This window comes from Melanerpes formicivorus, unplaced genomic scaffold, assembly GCF_026170545.1.
Source record: "Melanerpes formicivorus ecotype bairdi unplaced genomic scaffold, bMelFor1.0.p_v2 SCAF_183, whole genome shotgun sequence".
NCBI classification, from domain to species: domain Eukaryota; kingdom Metazoa; phylum Chordata; class Aves; order Piciformes; family Picidae; genus Melanerpes; species Melanerpes formicivorus.
In genome coordinates, this window is record NW_027142535.1 from 539496 (window position 1) to 545495 (window position 6000).

Here is a 6000-nt window from a genome sequence, read left to right on the forward strand (position 1 = left end):
GGCTGTGTCCATCGTCTCTTCCTCCACTTCCTTCATGACAATTTGATGACATTTTCACCAATCTAAGCCAGCAGGAAGACTCCTGGACTCCAGACAAGCAGCCATGGCAAAGGCAGGACCTCAGCCCTCCCAGGACTTCCTATCAGGGAAGCCCCTCAAAGCCTTACCACGCTCCATGAAACCTGAGAACTGTAGGGATGCCAAATAATCACAAGGAGAACTCCTGCAATGGGAGAGTGAGGAAGAAGGGTTCAGGAGAACCTGGAGCAGAGCCCCCTCTTTCTCATTTATCCCCTAGCCCTGCAGTTTGCCATGGGGCTCTGCCTCATTTTATGCAGACCTCATTTGTAAAAGCAAGAGAAAAAAGAAGGGGATTTACTCACCAAGCCTGGCAGGTGATGCCACACAGGACATTTCTGAGCACCACGGAGGAGCTGGGCAGCACTGCTAAGCAAAGAGCTGGGGAGCAGCTGGAGCCCCACGGCTTCCATGGCCTGGGAGTTGGGGTGCCATTCAGGATAAGAGAAAAGCACATTGAGCAGCACCTCGAAAATGACTCAGATGGATCATTAAACAGTGGTGGAGGACACCAGCACTTGCTCCCAAGTGGTGAGGTTAGCAAGGCTAGTTACAGCAGGAGCACATTGGATGTCCAGCAGAAACGAGGTTGTGAAGTCCCCGATGGGTCAGTGGGAAAGGGAGCTGGACTGGGCCTCCTCTGAAGGTCAGCTACAAGGAAGCACCGAGGCTCAGAGCAGAAGAGAGGTTTATCTTTCTCCTGTTGAGTCCACAGAAGGATCATAGTCAGCCTAGTGGTGCCCTCCAAAGAGCAGTTTGCATTTGTTTAAGAAGAAAACCTGGCACATTTTTATTGCTAAAAGAAGGAGACCTTCCCATGCATCCTGGAATAAAGGAGGAGCACCCAAGGACAAGGGGTAGAACTTGAGACTGGTCCCAGCAAAAGCAGGATGGGTGACCATTACACTGGTGCTCCTGCAAAGCACTTCATCTGTACCTGTTGGTTAAGAACCCCTGGAGTCCTTAGTGGGTGCCTGCTCACCTCCTGTGCCAGGAGAGACTCTTGAACTTGGGAGACTTGATTCAGCCACAGACCTTTCTCCACTGAGAAGCACAGCAGCAAGGTGATATTCCAGAGAGTGCGAGTCCCGAATCAAAAGCCAAGCCACTATTAAAGGAAAGCCATTAGCAAGATCTAAAACTCTGCTATCCTGAGGTATTAAGGTGTTGGAACTAAACCTGCCTTAGTCCCACTAGTGGTTGCATTTTAAGGAACCCTTTTAAATGGATTATCTTCAGGAACTCTCTTTCAACAGCCTTTCCTTTAAGAGTCCTTCATGGTGCTACTCCCATTAATTATGCTATGTGATATGATTATGTATTTATTCAGGGAAGGGTTGGAAACACGAAGCAGAGCTAACACTTGCAGGTGCCACTTACAACATGGAGTCTGGTAACTCCAGCCTTTGATCTGGTTCACAGTTGTACAGGGGATCTGCGGCGGGGCCGGCATCCACCAGGTAGCTGGTATCTGGTTTGTTTGATCTCAGGATGATTGGCTGGCTGCTTTGTTTACACAGGGATTTGGGGGGTGGGTGTGTGGGGGTGGGTGGGTTATCTTTTTTAAAGGCTGGCAAGGACCCCTCAAGTGCCAGCTGAGGCTTCTGCTACCAGGCAGCAGTGACCAAAATAACACTGCGGATCTCTAGCCGTATCTAGCTGGAGATAAAGATGTGTATTTTTAGCTGTATAGATCGGTGTTTCCATATCTAGTGCTCCCTCTCTCTCTCTATTTACCTCTTTTTTAACTGTAATAAAAGGGCAGCTTCTTACACAGCTTTTGCTGCTACCTTCAGACCAGGAAAAGGAAGTTATTCCACATCCCTCTGCTCCCAGCCTCTGCGAAAGGCTGCGGGAGATGAGCAGTCAAGCAGCCTCCGTCTTGGGGTGCAGTGTGAGCCTCATCCTCCTTGTAACTATTCCTTCAAGCAGGGGCCACCACACCGAGCGCAGGGGAAGAAAGAAGTCACCTCCAGACAGGGACAGCCCCACATAAAGCACAATGAGCAGCAAGCCACGGGGAAGAGTTCACCCAGGTTGCGTTTGCTTTGAGGTGAGAGTGAGAGAGATTTGCTCTCTGGTTGCTACTTCTCCAGAGGAAATTGCATCTCGGGTCCAGGTAAATGCACAAAAGCCACAGATGTGGCCCAGAGATGTGGAAGGTGTGAGGCCACTGGGCTTACCCACCCATGCTCTCGGGTAGCCGCTCGCTCTCCCGTCAGCACGCACACCCACGCAAATATGATCACGGCCCATACAGAGCCATACGTGCCTCGGCGCTCGTGGAAGGACACACGCTTTAGGACACATGCCCTAAAGGAACTGAAGAAAATAGTTGAGATTTAGATGCAAAGGCTCTGCCCCCAGCTCAGAGAGATGCTGGCTCCGCGTGTGCATGTGCGTGGGCGCAGCGTGTATATATATCTATAAATGCATACATATATATACTGTGCATACAGAGAGCATACGCAGGCTGGACGCACGTTTAAATCTCTGTCTGGGCACTTAGGATATATGAATGCTTGTAAATACCTGGACAATAGCTGTGTATTTCATTTTAGAGGCAGGCAGATAGGCAGAGAATGAGCTGCTCGTGCAACAGAAGGCGGCGGGGCCGCGGCACAGGCACGGCGAGTGGACGGACTCCACTCTGTGTGTTACATCTGCACCCTCCGTACTCCAGCTACACACAGCCACAACCACAATACCCATACTGCCCCTCTTAGTTTTGGCTATTCACAGAGAGTTTTGCCCAAGCTCAAAATATTTTCACCCTCCTATCGATGTTTTGCTTGAAGCTGCCAACAAAACAGAGGAGCTGGGGTAAGGGGAGAGGTAGAAGGGAAACTTCACTTTACCTACTCCTGCTGAATCTCTTATTGTTTGGGGTGGTTGCTGTTGTTGTTGTAGTTGTTATTATTATTATTATTATTATTATTATTATTATTATTATTATTATTATTATTATTATTATTATTAAATGGAACTTCATTGTATATTCTGGGAAAGTATCTTGGCGGGGTCGGCTTACCAGAGGCAGAGGGAATGTGCAGGGAGTGAGAAAGTGAATTGATGGATGGATGGTTAAATGAATATAAATGAACTGATACCTTTACAGGAAAATAACATTTCTCTCCTTTTTTTTTATTCTATAGATCAGTGGGTTTTGTATCTGTAATTCTTTCATATCAGCAAAGAGGAAATAAACTCCCATGTAAATCATTTTCCCCCCATCTGGAAGCATATTAAAAGCAAGCCTTCTTTTTTTTTTTTTTTCCTTCTTCTTTTCTTTCTTTCTTTTTTTTTTTTTTTCATCTTTTAAGCAGAGCCTTTTTTTTTCCACCCCCCTATTTGCTTATCAGTTCATCCACCATTACATTTTAAATGAAATTGCAAGACCCCCCTCCACCCCCCCTTCTCCCTCCTCCGCTCCCCACCCCCCCCCCCCCCCGACCCATCCACACCCCCCCCCCCAAATTCCGGGCTGATGTCGGAAAGAAGGGAATCAGCCTCTCCCATGCTTTAGAATAACTGACCTAGATTCAATTACAGATAGACCCGGCGGAGAGGACGGCACCTCGCTGCCTTCTCAGGGGGTCTCTTAAAAAAAAAATAAAAGAGGAAAAAGGAAAGGGAAAAAAAAAAAGGAAAGGAAAGACAACAACAAAAAATAACAAACCCGAAATACCAACAAAACAACACAAACAATAAAAAAGAAAGAAAAAAGGTTTTTAAAAGAGAAAAAAGAAAGAAAAAGCGAAGCAAACAGCCCCCAGAAAAGGAAGGGGGGGGAAAAGGAATTAGAAGGAGGGGAAGAGCAGATAAACAGAAACCCTCCACCAATAGCCCCTGACTGCTGCGGGCTCCCGGACATCCCTTGGCGGCTTTGCCCCGGCCGCAGCCCCCGGCTCCGCCGCAGCGCACGCCCCCCGACGATGCGGCCCCGGCCGCGCTGTCCAGAACGGCAGGGACGGGGGCTGCTCGCCCTCTTTCCCCCACCTATCCTGGGTGTGCTTTGGGGTCTTTTTTTTTTGCGGGGAGGATTACTTCGAAGAGCACAGCTCTTGGGAGTCGACGTAGTTTTGCCGCGGGAGCCATCCCGAGGGGAGAGACAACCCAGGAGGAGCAGGGAGCGTCACGTGAGCGGGCTCTCACTGCCTCCTTCCAGGGACCAGATGGGTGTCGAGGAGTCCCAACTATCCAGCCGGCCTCCCCTCCACCTCCCCTGGACCCGGAGGGGCTGCATCGGCACGGGGAAGAAGGAGAAGGAGGGGGCTCGGGGCCCGCAAGACGGTTTGTTTCATTTCAAAGTGGGACCGGAGCCGCTCTTGGACCGCGCCGTTCGCAAAATATAATCTTCATATTCAGTTCAATGGAGTCTCCTTATAATTTACAGCGGGGAGATAAGGCTGGAGGATGCAATGAAAAAAAAAACCTGAAGTCATCCTCTTCCCCCCCCCCCCCCACCCCCCTGCACTGCGCTGCACCTTGGGCAGCGGAGCAGAATCCAGAATCTCAACTTCTCCCGACATATGTTTCCAGTAGATAAGTAAACAATCTGACGTGAAATGAAAATTTTAATTAATGCAGTAATGCTATTACACCTCAAGTGTGCAAATCCCATTGCCTTGCACTGTGACAATGGGTGGGGAGGAGGAAAGAAAAGCCGGCAGACAACAAAACCACAAGCAAAATTCTAATCTGGGTTTTTGCTTTTCACTCGGCTCCAATTGTTTTCATAGTTTGTTTCCCTTTGAATTAATCTCATCCTTATATTTCAATAATTAACCAGCTACTCATCTCTTCCCCTCTTTCTCTCCCGCACTCAAAGAGCCGGCTCGCTCTTCCTTTTCTTTTTAAATTGGGATCAACTGTATTAATTTCTGGGCTTTTAAGCGTTCACATGTCGGCTTTGCTGCAGCGTGTGGACCCTGCACCTCATTTCTCGTTTAGCTTTCCAAACGCGGCGCATTCGGTAATAATGAAGCATTTTCCTCGAATAAAAAAGGGGGGAGGGGTGGGAAGGGGAATTAAAAAAAAAAAATAATAATAAAGGCTGAGTTGTCCCTTTGATGTCGGTATAAAACACCCCGACTGGAACAGAAGCGTGTTGAAGGGAGAGAAAAGAGAGACAGGGAGGAAAAATTAAGGACCGAACGAGGGGGGAAAAATAAAAAAGGATTAAAAAAAAAAAATCATATAGGGTAAATTACAAAGACATCAAAAGCCTCGCCAGTGACAGAGGCTGCCTTGCTCCGGAGTGAGGAGCGGCGCTGAAAACACATCCCACGGTGGCCGCGGCCCTCCTGCCCTTCCCCACCTGCAGCATCCCTGGAGCGTTTGGTTCGGCGTGCCGGGGGTTTAGCTTAGTATTTGAATTTGGAAGGATTTTTAACACGTTTTATAAATGGTTTAAAGGCAGGCGATAAGCACAGACCCTCCTGGCTGCGTTGTTCCCTGCCCACCCCTCACCGGCCTTTTGAAAGCCTGAGCAGCAGCAGCAGAGAAGGGAACTGGGCAGGACCCCACGCAGTGTCCCGTATGGGTCTCTGGCCCGAGAGAGGAGGAGGAGGAGGAGGAGGAAGAGGAAAAAGAAGTGTTTCAGATAACCGCTTACTTTTAAACACTAAAATCAAGGAACGTAAGCCAGGAGGTCGGGGCTGGAAGAAAACCGTAAAATCAGAACTGCAATCTTTTAGATGTTTCAAAGTCTCTTTGAATGCCCTTTGATACACTCAATAGCAAAATTTACTGGTCTATTATCACTAATAAGCAGAATAAGTAATATCTCTCAAAGACTTCTATGGGCTTAATATGTTCTTTAGAATAAAGTTTATTTAACATCACACAATCCCCCCTTCTGGCTTTGGTCTCTCCTGCAGCAGAGCTCACGGCTAGCACCTGGGCATCAGCTCGAGCTCT